Source organism: Ricinus communis, chromosome 7 (assembly GCF_019578655.1).
Source record: "Ricinus communis isolate WT05 ecotype wild-type chromosome 7, ASM1957865v1, whole genome shotgun sequence".
In the NCBI taxonomy this organism is placed as follows: Eukaryota; Viridiplantae; Streptophyta; class Magnoliopsida; order Malpighiales; family Euphorbiaceae; genus Ricinus; species Ricinus communis.
This window is the reverse complement of record NC_063262.1, coordinates 18,155,331-18,169,888: the sequence shown is the minus strand read 5'-3', so window position 1 is coordinate 18,169,888 and position 14,558 is coordinate 18,155,331. Positions and strand designations below refer to the sequence as shown.

Genomic DNA, 14,558 nt, shown 5'->3' with positions numbered 1-14,558 from the left:
TCCAAATGATCCAGTAGAGCGTGCAGTTTGGAGGATTGCCCAGCAAGGATCCTAATGCACACATCACCAACTTTTTAGAGATTTTATGACACATTCAAGATAAATGAAACAACCGATGACGCCATTCGGCTGAGATTATTTCCATTTTCCTTGAGGGACAGAGCAATGAGATGGTTGTAATCTCTTCCACAGCAGACGATTACTACTTGGAAGGCGTTGGCCGAAAAAATTTCTCTATAAGTATTTTCCTCCCACTAAAACTGCTAAACTTAGAAATGACATATCTTCTTTTGTGCAGTTTGATAATGAGAGCATGTACGATGCATGGGAGAGGTTTAAGGATCTTTTGAGTTGCTGCCCCCATGAACAATTATCAGTAGAAATCCTCTAAAAGACGACCAAGAAGACAGGGAGTGGTCAACCAAGTGGATTCTGCAGCAGCCTTGGGAGCTCAGGTAGAGCTTCTAGCCAAGAAGATTGACCAACTCCAGATGCCGTTTCATACAGCGAACGTTGGCTGCGAGTTTTGTGGTAGCTCGCACTACAGTGCGAATTGTATTGCGGGAGGTATGTTTGCTTCATCTTTTTCTACTTTTCCATCTGTTTCTGCTGTGTCTTTTGATGTTGGGCAGGTTGATTATATGGGGAATGCCCCAAGGCAGTAGAACAACCCTTATAGCAACACATACAACCCTAGGTGGCGCAATCATCCCAACTTCGGTTGGAGGAACAATAATACCTAGGGTCCACCAGGTTTTCAGAGACTTCATCAGCAGCCACAGCAATAGCCAGCTAGGCCTGCACAAGCTCCTCCTCCACTAGAAAAGAATTCAAATTTAGAGGAGCTTATAATGAAGTTTGTGACGTCTATGAAGACAAGATTCCAGCAGACTGATAGTGCACTTAGGAATCAGCAGGCCTCAATTCAGAACTTGGAGATTCAGATTGGCCGAATTTCTAAGATGCTTTTAGAGAGACCCTCAGGATCGCTCCCCAGCACTACAGAGTCAAAACCCGAGGGAGCATTGCAAGGCTATCACCTTGCGATCAAGTAAGCAATTGTTTGGTTCTTTGCCTTTAGCTGATAAGGATGATATGATTTTGCAGGATGAGCCAGCTAAGGAAGGACTAGAGCCTGAGATGGTGGAGATTGAGAGGAAGAAAGAAGACAAACAAAAGAGCCCTCGTAAGGAGTATCGATTTTGCCCATATCCCGCAAGGTCGAGGTGATAAGGTGGACAAGCAATATAGTAAGTTTCTTGACTTGTTTAAGCAGCTGAAAATTAACTTACCTTTTATTGAGGCAATTTCACAGATGCCGAAGTATGCCAAGTTCTTAAAGGAGATTTTGAGCAACAAGAGAAAGTTGGAGGATCTTGGTTAGGTAGTACTTAATGAGGAGTGTTCAGCTATTCTCAAAAATAAGCTGCCACTCAAGCGACGAGATCCAGGGAGTTTTACTGTCCCATGTGTGATTGGCGATTTGCCAATTAGTAGTGCATTGGCCGATTTAGGAGCTAGTATTAATTTGATGCCCACTAGTTTGTTTGCTAAGTTAGGGTTGCATGAACCCAAGCCTACTAGGATGAGCATTCAGTTAGCTGATAGGACTGTTAAGATTCCTAGAAGTATTGTTGAGGATGTACTTGTGAAGGTGGATAAATTTATCTTTCCTGTGGACTTTGTGGTGATGGATATGAAGGGTGAGAGTACTGTGCCTCTTATCCTGGGTAGGCCTTTTCTAGCTACATCGAGGGATGTTATCGATGTAAGCGATGGGAAGCTTAAGCTTAGAGTTGATGATGAGACCATTACCTTTGACCTAGCCACTTCTATGAGACAGTCACTAGACATTGATGATGCTCTATATTCTGTTGATGTGATTGATGATGTGGTTGAGTCCCACTTGCAGGAAATGTTATGTTCTGACCCTTTGCAGGTAGCATTAGCTGAGGATGAGGAGGAGTTGTCCAACAAGCAAGTGTTGGAGCAACTCACTGTTTTATTGGCTTTTGAACCGAGCTTGTCAATTGATTCTTATCTTTTTCTTGATAGGTCTAGAGTGCAAAAGGTAAAGACTTCATTCGAAGACCCATCAGTCTTAGAATCGAAGGAGTTACCAAGCCACTTGATTTATGTCTTCTTGGATGAAGAGAAGCGCTTACTAGTGATCATAGCAGCTGATCTGACTCTCGAAGAACAAGCCATGCTTTTGGAAGTTGTAAGGAAGTACAAGAAGGCCTTTGCCTTCAAGATAGCTGACATCCCAGGCATAAATCCAAGTTTTTGCTCTCACAAGATATTGTTGGAGGACAGTTTCAGGCCGGTTGTTCAACCTCAGAGATGGCTCAACCCAAACATAAAAGAAGTGGTGAAGAAGGAGGTAATTAAACTTCTTGATGCAGGTTTGATTTATCCCATTTCCGATCATGGTTTTGTAGTCCCATGCAGTCACGCAAGTTTGTGCCCGAAGGAGGTAAGGACGTGGTGGTGGTAAGGAATAAGAATGATGAGTTGATCGTACTTTCTCGAATCAGGTTTGCATTGATTATAGGAGGCTTAATGATGCAACTAGGAAGGATCATTTCCCTCTTCCTTTCATTGATCAGATGATTGAGTGTTTGGCAGGTCATATGTTCTATTATTTTCTTGATGGTTTTTTAGGTTATTTCCAGATTCCTATTGCACCCGAGGACCAAGAGAAGACTACCCTTTCCTTCCATGGGACATCTGGATGCCATCAGGTGCAGAATGCACACAAGCACATTTTCATTGCATGATGGCTATCTTCAAGGACATGATTGAGGAGTCTATAGAGGTATTTATGGATGACTTCTCTATTTTTTAAGATTCTCTCTCTCTTGTCCGCAAATCTTGCTTATGTTAGCTAGGTGTATTGAGGCTAACTTGGTATTAAGTTGGGAAAAATGCCATTTCATGGTGAGAGAGGGGATTGTGTTAGGGCATAAGATCTCAGTCGGGATAGAGGTGTGGGCCGAGCTAAGATAGAGGTTATATCTAAGCTACCTCCTCCTAGTTCCGTTAAGGCAATTAGAGTTTCAGGCCATGCGTGGTTTTATAGAGATTTATTAGAGATTTCTCAAGATTGCTAGCCTACGATAGTTAAGGATGTACCTTTTATTTTTAATGATGCATACTTGGCCGCTTTTGAGTTACTTAAGAAACTTATTCAATCATGGTCTCACTGATTGGGCATGCTAGTGATTATGCAGTTGGAGCCCGTGGCTTGGACAGAGAATTGAAAAGAAGTTCCAACCCATTTATTATGCTAGCAAGACTTTGACAAGAGCCCAGTAGCACTACACCACCATAGAGAAGGAGTTGTTGGCTGTTGTTTATGCCTTTGACAAGTTTAGATCGTATCTCGTTCTCTCCAAGACGTCTTTACGGACCACTCGGCATTGAGGTACTTATTCCTGAAAAATGATGTGAAACCGAGATTGATTTGGTGGATTCTTTTATTGCGGGAATTTGATGTCGAGATCAAGCGAGAATCGGCAATGGACCATTTATCGAGATTGAAGAATCCTCACTTGATGCACAGACGACCATAGACGATCGATTTCCGGAGGAGCACTTATATGTCCACCTCGGTATGATACTCCATGGTTTTCAGATTATGCTAACTATTTGGTTGCTAGGGTTCTACCAAAGGGTATGACTTATTAGCAAAAGAAGAAATTCTTTGCTGATTTGAAATACTATATTTGGGAAGATCCCTTTCTATTTAGAGTGTGCATGCGGATCTGTGATTTGTCGTCAGTGTATGGCGCAAAGAGACTCTCCAAATATCGAGGCAGCCTGGGGACCCATACTGAGGTCATCAAACGGCAAACCATACAGGAAGGTGCCAGAGTAGGATTCTATTGGCTTACGCCTTCCAAGAAGAAATTGCTCGGTGTGATCGCGTCATGCTGTCGTGGCAGTAATATCTCTTCTCGTGACAAGATGCCTCAAACTAGTGTGCAAGTTGTTGAAATTTTTGATGTTTGAGGCATCGACTTCATGGACCCTTTTCCTCTTCATATGGTAATAAGTATCTGCCGCTGAGTACTTTTCTGTGGTTGGAAGCACGAAGGCTCGGTCCGACAACCGATGATCCCGGTGGTTGTTTGCAAGTTCCTTAAGCCGATTGTTTGCTAGGTTTGGTACACTGTGTGCTTATAGTATGAAGAACACATTTACGCAATGCCCAATTAGAGAAGATACTTGCGGTATGGGGTACGGTGGCCGTGGTTTACTACCCCTATCACCCCCGAAGACTAGTAGAGCGGTTGAGGTTACTAATAAGGGTATTGTGATATTTTGTAAGGAGTAGTACGAAGGAAGGATGGGCTCTGTTGATAATGGTGTTTATGGTACCCTCTTAGGACATCTATAGGTTTTATGCCCCATCGTCTTGTTTAAGGAAAGTCATGTCATTTGCTTGTCGAGTGGAGATAGTGGCACTTTGAGCCCTTGGACTTGTAACTTTGATATTGATTCTCTACGGAGGAGCGGCGACGAGTGGATGAGTGGCGCGCGAGCGATGAAAACTCGTTAACTTACAAAGCAAGGACAAAGAAATGGCATGATCAAAGGATTCATGGGCCTAAGGAATTTCAGTCGGATCGAAGTGTTGCTTTCAACTCGCCCGCGTCTGTCTCCACTTGGAAAGTTATGTGAGTCATTGTCCGGACCATTTCAGGTCAGACAAGTCTTTCCATATGGAGTGGTAGAGTTGCATCATCCCAGGTAGGGAGATTTCAAAGTGAATGGACATCGGTTGAAGCTTTACCATGGTAACGCTGGATGACGATTGACGAATTGGCTTTGTATGCACGTAGGGTCGATCTCCGCTAAGTCGAGCTAGACTTAAAACAAAATAAGCATTTTTGTACATTCGACTTTGGTTATGCTTTCATGTTTTTGTTAGTTTTTGTTATTTCATTTTTTTTTTACTTTATTCGTTTTAGTTTGCTTGATTGTTTATATGTTTAGTATTATTCTTTTAACTTGTTTTGATTCCTCTATTTCAAAGTTTTTGAGGATATTTGGTGTTGGGAAGAATATTTTTATGTGTTACATGTGATTTGGATCGCATTCCATGCAATTTCGCCCGATCACATGTTGGGGCTATTGCGGCCGTACGCTGACTAGCAGGGCGGCCGGTAGTAAAGCCGAACCCTATTTAAACGAGGTTTTTCACATCTTTTCACTCTTTTGGCCGATTTTCTCTTCTTCCTAACTCTTTCTCTACTCTTCTACTTCTTGTCAAAGACAATCCAAGTAAGTAATTTCATGTTTTTCACTTAATTTTGCTTGTTTTTATTCTGTTCTTGCATGATTTTCATTCCATTCTTCTTGTAATTTTGTTAATTTTCGCATTATTTCTCTCATGTTCTAGCTTACTTTCCCGCAAATTACATTTTCTTTTGATTCTTCACCTCAGGTATGTCATCTCATTCCACTCTTTATTTATTTTCCGTTGCAATTTCTGACTTTAGTACCTATTCTATTGTTTATTTTAGTTCATTTGCTTTATTTCATTTTCGTATCCCTGTTTCATTTTCATATTTTGAGTTTATTCCATTTTTTCAATCGTTGTTCCTTTTTATTAATTCTGTCTTCATTCTGTTTTTATTGTGCTTTTCTATTCTCTGTTAATTATTTTAATTCTGTTTTTCACTTCTTTTTCTACTCTTTTTCTTTTACTAGTTTTTATGTGTGTTTTTATTGTTTTCCATTTCTGTTACTTTATTTTTACATTCTCCGTTGCTAGCTGTGTCATTGGACACAAAATTTAATGTGATTATGTCGTTTCTGTGTGCTTTGAAATTATAATGTGTAATGGTTTATCCCTTGATTACTGTTTTTCCTTTTCATGCATTGAATCTTGGATGTGCTGGTTATACCATTAGGTACATTATGATGTTATGCGCTGAAATGCCATTGGGCATTATATCTGTTATTATCTATTTTCTCTTCTCCCCCTCCACTCTAAATTTTCAGCCTTGCAGGATTTCAGCGATTAGGGTATTTTACCCCTAGCTTCCTGGGTTAACAACCAACCCGTTATACTGCCGAATTTCTGTCAAATTTTGTGTAAATTGAACATGCATGATTGATTACAGTGTTTTGCTATTTATTTTGTTATCTGATATTGCATTTTATCAGGTAGTATGACCGACAATCAGCAGCGAGCCGTTGGGAAGCGAGCTAGACTTGAGGATGGTTCTTCTAGTCATTAGACCTCAGGCCAAACTATTGCTCCAGTACCTCCTGGATGATAGGTTTACCCTCGGGCAGCCGATCACCCGAGAGCCCGAGCTCGACACTCCCCGCGCGTGCATCCTTACTTGATCTTCACCAACCAGGAGCATATTGATCGATTTCAAGTGGTGAGGACGAAGACGCTTCTGACTGGGAGGTGCATCGATTAGCAGGCCCTGAGGGATGTTAGGTTGTTTGAGGAGATTTCTAGTTTACTAGAGACAGTACCATGGAATAGGTTCTTTGACATTAGAGAGCCCACTTATAGAGAGTTCACTTTGGAGTTCTTCAGCACCTTTTGGCTTCAGCCAGCTATTAGGGATTTTACTTCGCCAGACACAGTTTCCTTCAAGGTGACTAGCAGGACTTACAAGATGTCCCTAGCTAAGTTTGGTATAGCTTTAGGGATATGGACTAGAGCGGAGGTGGACTCCGATTTGTTTGAGCAGGCAGTTAGGCATTTGGGGATGGATATAGACTCGTATTGGGAGGATATTAGAGTGGTCAGGCGATCTTTCTCTTTGAGCCGGACCAAGGCTTCATGTGTTTCAGACAGTTTGAGATACCTCCATAATATATTGGCGCACACATTGGCTGGTAGGGGTGAGAGTTGGGGAGCTCTTAACAAGCTTGATATTGCTTTACTTTGACATATTCGGCAGAGGACCTATTTGGATTTAGGGTTTCTGATAGTTACACAGATGGATGGAATTCAGAGATCGGCTAGGAAGGTAGTTATTAGTTTTGGACCCTATGTGACTAGGCTAGCTAGGAATATGGGGGTATTGACTCCAGCCGCTGCTCAAAGTATGACAGAGTTGGGTTCTATGCTGGCTGTTGGGACATAGTAGATGTACAACATACGGATGATTACTCGGACTAAGTCTACCTTAGGCGGTTTTGAGTACCACTTGACATGGTCCACTTCAGCTAGCCAGATGGGTGGTAACGGTGCTGATGAGGGTGATGATGATGATGTTGACATCACCGAGGAGCAGTTTGTGCCTCCACCACCGCCGCCACGTCCCTTATTTAGGCCCACAGATGTTCCTGACCCATCTATGTTCTTTAGTCCATCAGCAGTCGGTGCCTCTTCTTCTTTTTCACCAGGCACATCATTAGCGTCTAGATTGGATAGGATGGAGGCCTGGATGACTCAGCAGTGGGATCTTATACAGACCTTTCGTACCGAGACTAGGGATTCAGTGAGAGCCTTGCGCGAAATGCTTCAGACATAGTCACATGCGACCCAACTTCTTCATAATGACCTTGTGGCCTTGCGTATCGAGATGAGAGAAGACCATAACAGTTTTCATCTTTCTTTGTAGGATATCTCTCAATAGTTGGCTTAGATGCGAACATCCAGTTCTCATGTTCCACCACATGCGCCTATGCTTCGACCACTGTCTGTGCCGGTATCACCCTTTGACCTTGAGGGTATCTTTGATAGTTTTGGTGACCCCCACTTGTCCATTACTTCTCCTCCTTTGTGCCATCCTCGTTTGCATTGACCCACTTCAGTACTTCTATTAGTGTTGATGCCCTGATGTCTCCTCAGCTTGATGATCCTTTGTTTGCTCCGGATTTCACCCAGCAGGACTAGGGTGGCCGGGTTGATCGTGTTGAGGATTGAGGATCCTCTTCCATTATTGGACGTTTCTTTTCTTTATTTAGTTCTTTATATTGTTGGACAATTTATTTTCTTTCTGTTTTTAATATGGATGATATTATTTCTATTTTAGTTTTAGTTATTGAACTTTATTTTAGATCATGTGGGATACTATTCCTCTTTCACACTGAGGACAATGTTTTTCTCAAGTGTGGGGTAGGTACCTTAGTTTTATGTAGGTACCGATTTTGTTATCTCGAACCTTTGTAAGGATGGTATTCTGTTGTTTTTATTTTGCTTTCATTTTCCTTATTGATTGAGTTCGTTTATTCTTACTATCCTTATCTTGAGTTTTGTTTTAATCGAGTAGTTGATGATTTTTCTCTTTTGAATGGATACCCCTGTAGCTTTTATCGAATCTTGTTGGAAGAAAGCAATGAACGAATCTCTTAATTTCAATCGAGCCAGGTAAAACTGGTGTTTTTCCTTAAATTTTCCATTTTACTTTATCTTGGATATAGAACACTATTAATTTTGCTGCTTATTATTATGATTGATTGTTTAAACTTTGGTTTGAGAATTCATGCAATTTTAACCCACTCAAATGGTGAGGTTTTGAGCTAATTTGAGCATCATTATTTTTTTTCCTTTTCTTTTTTTTTAGTGAGCATTGTACAGATTTTTTATTTCTAGAACTTACTTTGTGATGATGCCTTTTGAGATTACATGAATTTTTGATAGTCATAAGATGATTTGAGCACTTAGGATTTACACAATTTGGCCAAAAGCCTAACCCTGTTTTTCCCTTAGTGAACCAATTTTGAGCCTTAGCCTTTTCTTTCTTTGTAATTCACCTTTGACACTCATTTTATCACTTCTATTCATTTTATCATTCTTTCTACCATTGTTGCTGGAATTATGTAAGTTTATGCTGCATTTCATTTTGGATCAATTTACATTCTTTTTGTATATATTCACTAAGTTGCTAGATTTCTCGTAGATGCTCCCTTCAATCTAAATGTTACATATATCGTTTTACTACTTTTGATTGAGCATTGTATTACTTTATCCTGCGTTATCTTTTGTTGCAGGAGTAGTTAATTAAAAAAAATTATTTTAGTTCATTTCGAGCATCATCTTATTGTTGAAGCAACTTAGTGTTCATTTTTGGTACAACATTTGATCCTTGGATATTTTCTTGCATTACCTGTATAATTTTTCAACAACTTTTAGCCTACTTTCCATATTTCTCCATACTCTACCTTAACCCCATTACAACCTGGCTCAAGACCCTTTCATCATGATTATTGATTATTTCACACAAAGTGGAGATTGGATCTATACACATACGGTAAGCACCTTTTTTTGTATTTTTGCGTTGAGAGCTTGGCGATCTTCTTTCACCTATATACACTTGTGTGTTTTGAGTAACATCTTGTGAGGCATGGTTCTCAAATTCTCAATTTGGATGGTTTATCATTTTAATTTTAGCAGCTTTATTAACTTTGTTCTCTTTCTCAAGGATTAGTGATTTGGGGATTTGAGGATTCATTGATGGTCATTAATTTATTTTAAGCTAAGTTCTCGCAAATTTGATCGAGTTATTTCGCATCCGTGAGTGAGTCCATCGTTGAGACAAGCAAATGCTTAAGTTGCTTAAGTTTGGGGTAGTTTGATATAGATGATTCTTAAATATTTATCACTAAATATCTCATATTCATCACCACATTATTCTGTTTGACTTGACTCTGTATGTTTACATAGTTTTTCGTGGGGTTTTCGACTCCTGACGAGAGATTCATTGTTGATCGTAGAAAGCTATTGTGATTATCTTTCAACAGGTTTTCTTGGAACGGCCGAACTGAACCTCCCTTGGACGCTTTTGAAGATTTACATTTTTTATGTTTATGCCATCAGACGCAACATGCGGGCCGGGGGGCCCGACGCTATAGGCACTTGCTAAATAGGTGTGAATGATGATGTTTCGCAAGTTTAGGTTTCGCCGGACTCTGCCTTGACTCCCTGCGCACGACCGACCCTCCATTTCTCTCTCTGCTTGACATTTTGGGAGACCAAACATCATTTCAAAGGATTGATTTGGGAGATTCAAGCAAAGATTGAAGGTTCCAGAACGATCGATCGAGACATCCGAGATCCTGAGGTTTTCGTTGCCACAACATTTCCACTCCGATTCGAGAGAAGATGGGTTACATGTTCCATTTTCCTGTTATTTATTTCCTTTTGTATTTGTTTCTTTCAATATGAGTAATGTATTCGGTACGCCAACCCATTGGTTTACCTTTGTTGTTAGATTGTGCTTAGCTTGTTAGATTTGTATTTGCCATTCTTGTAATCTTCTTGCTATTCATTAATAAAGTTTGATTCAATTAATTTGAGACGTTGAATTAATTGTCTTTTAGGTTGTTTCATGATATTGAGAAATGCTTGTTACAACTGGAATTTGAATAGTAAGAACTGGTAGTTAACACATAGAGATAAGGTTAATTTACTCACTCGGATTAAGAATTAACAACTTTTAATAGTTCTAAATCATGCTTAATGCTAATCTGTCCGACAGAAGAGATTCCATTAGGTTGTAGGTCAGAACACACGAGCTCGAGAAACCGAGTCCGATTCCGGATTTAGGCACGGGTAAGCAACATTGGTAATTTATAAAATCAACCTTTAGAATTCCATCACTTAGATCCCCTTTGGGTTTGTTTCGCTTGTTGCGGTTGTCTTTCGATTGTTAGTTGTTGTTTATTTATTTATTTACATTCATAGTCATTAGTTACTTAGTTTAGACTTCTCACACCCTATTTCAGACTAGATAACATAGCGAACAGTAGTAACTCTAGGTTCACCTGATCTCCAAGGATACGACCTTGATACTCACTAGTGCTAGGCCGCATCGATAGGTTCACCTAGCCAGTGTAGTTGCATCAAGAACCCATAAAGTTTTTCACCATTCCCTGTTACCTACCGACCCTGTCGACTCTGAGGATTGCTATTGGTAGTTGTTCATGGCCTTCTCCTCAATCAGGTTTTGCGCTTGCTTCGGCATCTTGTTGTTCAAGGCCCCACCTGCTGCAGCATCTACCATTTGCCTAGTAGCAAGGTTCAAACCGCCGTAAAAGGTCTGAAACTGCATCCATATTGGTAGACCGTGGTGTGGACAGCATCTCAACAAGTCCTTGTACCTCTCCCAAGCATCGTACATGCTCTCTTCGTCTATCTGTACAAAAGAAGAAATGTCATTTCTTAATTTAGCAGTCTTAGCTGGAGGAAAGTACTTGTAAAGAAATTTTTCAGCCAAGGATTTCCAGGTAGTGATAGTATTCGGTGGAAGGGACTGCAGCCATCTCTTTGCTCTATCCCTTAAAGAAAATGGAAATAATCTCAGCCGGATGGCATCATCGGTAGTTCCATTTATCTTGAACGTGTCGCATATCTCCAAAAAGTTGGCTATATGGGCATTGGGATCCTCGCTTGGCAGCCCTCCAAAATGTACACTTTGTTGTACCATCTGGATCACATTTGGCTTTATTTCAAAGTTGTTAGTTGCCACCGTCGGTCTGAGTATACTCGTTTGTGTCCCATCCAATGATGGTTTAGCAAACTCGTACATCGATCTATTGGCGTCCGCCGCGGCATTTCCGTTGTGATTCTCCATCCCTTCTGGTCTATCAATAGGTACCTCAACCTCAATCTCCTCCTTTTCTGATTGCAAACGCTTCCTTAAAGTTTGAGGGATCGTTCTGGATCAGACAGAGGCTCTACAAGATCAGAGCTAGAGCTCCTGGTCAAAACTACCTAAGAATGGAAGGTAGCAACCAAAGAACAAAATTAGTTAAAACAATAAAAGAATAAAATAAAGCAAAATAAAGACAGAAAACTAAATATGGCTAAATTAACAAAAACACAAATTCACTCTAGTTCACACAAAAAGTTCCCTGGCAACGGCGCCAAGAACTTGATAGGCTATTTGTGTAGCTAATATCTAAGGCAGTGAACCTATCGATGCAGACTAGCACAAATGGTAAGTATCAAGGTCGTATTCTCGGAAAAGGGTGATCCTAGGCCTACTACAGCGTCTTATGTTATATTACCTTAACAAAATTGATGAAGTTATTATGCTATGATTAAATATGAACAAACGATTAACCAAGTGTCAAGTAATCTGAAAGGATTTAGGAAAACAATCGAAGGAAAAAGCAAACCCTAGGGGACCTAAGCTAGTTGGATTTTAGTGAAGATGGAGATTATATTGATTACCAATTGCAATTACCCATGGACAAATTCTTAATTGAATTCGATCTCCCTCTCGAGATAACCGAATTCCTAAACCTAATAACCTAAAGTTGGAATCTCTTCCTAACGATCGATTATTCGATTAGCATTAAGCTTTAACCCGCCTCTATTAAGCTTTGTTAATTCTTAATTCGACTAGTCAATTACCTTTATCTCTAAGTGATCATTAACCAGTTCTTGCTATTCAAATTTCTAATTACTAAATGAATTTCTCAATTACATGAAGCAATCTGAATACCACACAACTCACAACGTCTCATGAATAAAGTGATTTCTCATTAATAATGAAAGCAAGAAGAGACAAGCATTGATAATCAAAATCTCATAAACATTAAAATCAATCCAACAACATAGGAAGCCCAATGGGTTTGACAAATTTAGTTACTCATACTAATAAGCAACATAAAGTAAAGAATAGATTCAGAAAAGTAAATTGAAGGCATGTACACCCTTCTTCTTCAAGTTGGATGAAAAACCCTAAATTCCCAATTCATAATAGTAAACCCTAATTTGCCTCTTGAATACTCCTAAATCTTATCTTGATCTTCAATTTGATGTTAAAACAATTGTAATCCTTCCTTCAATAGATGAAATGATCTTCTAAGGTCGAGTATTGAAGTCTAGAAGAAGATGGCTTAAGCTTATATATGTGAAATCAAGTCAGAAAATGGAACCCTAATTCAGCAAATCATTTTTGCTATATAATTCTTTCAGCACGGTCGTGGTCAAGCCCGTGCTGATCAGCACGGGCGGAGTCCAGGCCGTGCTGGACCTCCGCATTCCGCACCTCGCGACTTCTTCCAGGCCATGCCTTAGTCAGTGCTAAGCCACCACCGGCCATGGTGGCTTCAGAAACCGTGCCAAAATGGCACTCTTGAAGGGCAACTATTTGATGGTTCAGCATGGCCAGAGTCTAGGCCGTTCTCAACCTTGGAATGCTAGTCCTTGCTCAATTTTGATGGATTCTGGTCCGTAATTGCGCGTATTTTCCTCGATTACTGATAATGTCCCTCGATAATGACCTGAAATTTGAAAGGAACCAAAACACAGATGATTTTGGCATAAAACAAGATAACTATGCACAAAAATGTAAACAATTGAGCATGTAAATATGTATAAAATGATACATATCAACTTCATACCAAAACCTTAATGTCATGTGGGCTTGTGCTAGAAGAGTAAGGCTAGTCTCAACAATGTGTCTATGTTTCCTTTCTGCTCTGCCATTCTGTGCTGATGTATCCCTTGTGAGATTCACTATAACCAAGGAACATACACTTTGATGTGTGAAATTGGAACTTTTATGTTTGATATGGTCTCAAGCATGGAAAGCATGCACATCCAAAGGTTTTTAGGGTATTATATTCTGGTTATTTATTAAACAGTTTAAAAAGTGGTGTTTTTCCTTGAAGAGTTGGTGTAGGAAGTTTGTTGATCAAGAACATAAAGGTTTGAAAGACTTCACACCAAAACTTTAATGGCATGTGGGCTTGTGCTAGAAGAGTAAGGCTAGTCTCAACAATATGTCTATGTTTCCTTTCTGCTCTGCCATCTTGTGCTGATGTGTAAGGAAAAATATTATAGTTATCCTTTGTTCTTTTACAATGTCGGTGAATGCTTGGTACTCTCCACCCATATCAGGCTGAATAGTTTTTATTTTTCTCTCAAGTTGATTTTCAACTAGATTTTTAAATTCAATAAAGACCTTGAGGGCATCTGACTTGTTTCATAAAGGATAGATGCAGGTGTACCTACTGTGATCATCTATAAAGTGTATGTAGTACTTGAATCTTGAGGTGGATTGAACTGGGGAAGGTCCCTATATATCAATATGAATAAGGTCTAAGGGTTTTCAAGGCATGGGACACATAATTTTTGACTGGTAACAAATGAGACTTTCCAAATTGACAGGCATCACAAAATGATACTTTTGCATTGATACTGCAATGTTCATTACATGATTGTAAGATTTGATTTAATACTTTATCTGAAGGATGGCCCAACCTTCTATGGCAATCCTCTTTTTTGAAAACTAAACATTGGTTCCTAGATTCTACTAGCTGAACAGCTTTAGTCTGTTCTGTGAGAGGTCTTGATGTTTGAAAGAGATAGGTTAAGGGTCTGGTGGTGTCAGTTTCAAGCTGATAGAGTCCATCTTTAGGTTTCCCTTGTAGAAGGATTGCTCCTACTGCCTTGTCCTTCACAGTGCACCTATAAGAATAAAATTGAACAACAACTCATTAGCATTTATAAGCTGAGTAAATTATTTTTAACAACAGGTACATAAAGCATGTCTTTGAGCAATAAGCATTTATCAGTTCATTATCAACAGTTAAGAATTGTTTACCTGTGTATTCATTTGTTG

General features: G+C 39.7%; 2 non-coding genes across 2 annotated transcripts; one reads left to right on the top strand and one right to left on the bottom strand.

Annotated features, from left to right (window-relative positions):
* Positions 1-265: 265 nt before the first annotated feature.
* LOC112535429 lies at positions 266-372 on the bottom strand. The gene has a single exon (XR_003079562.1). It is a non-coding gene; the product is annotated as a small nucleolar RNA R71 (small nucleolar RNA).
* Positions 373-11,043: 10,671 nt separating this feature from the next.
* Positions 11,044-11,150, top strand: LOC112535430. The gene has a single exon (XR_003079563.2). It is a non-coding gene; the product is annotated as a small nucleolar RNA R71 (small nucleolar RNA).
* The last annotated feature ends 3,408 nt before the right edge of the window (positions 11,151-14,558 follow it).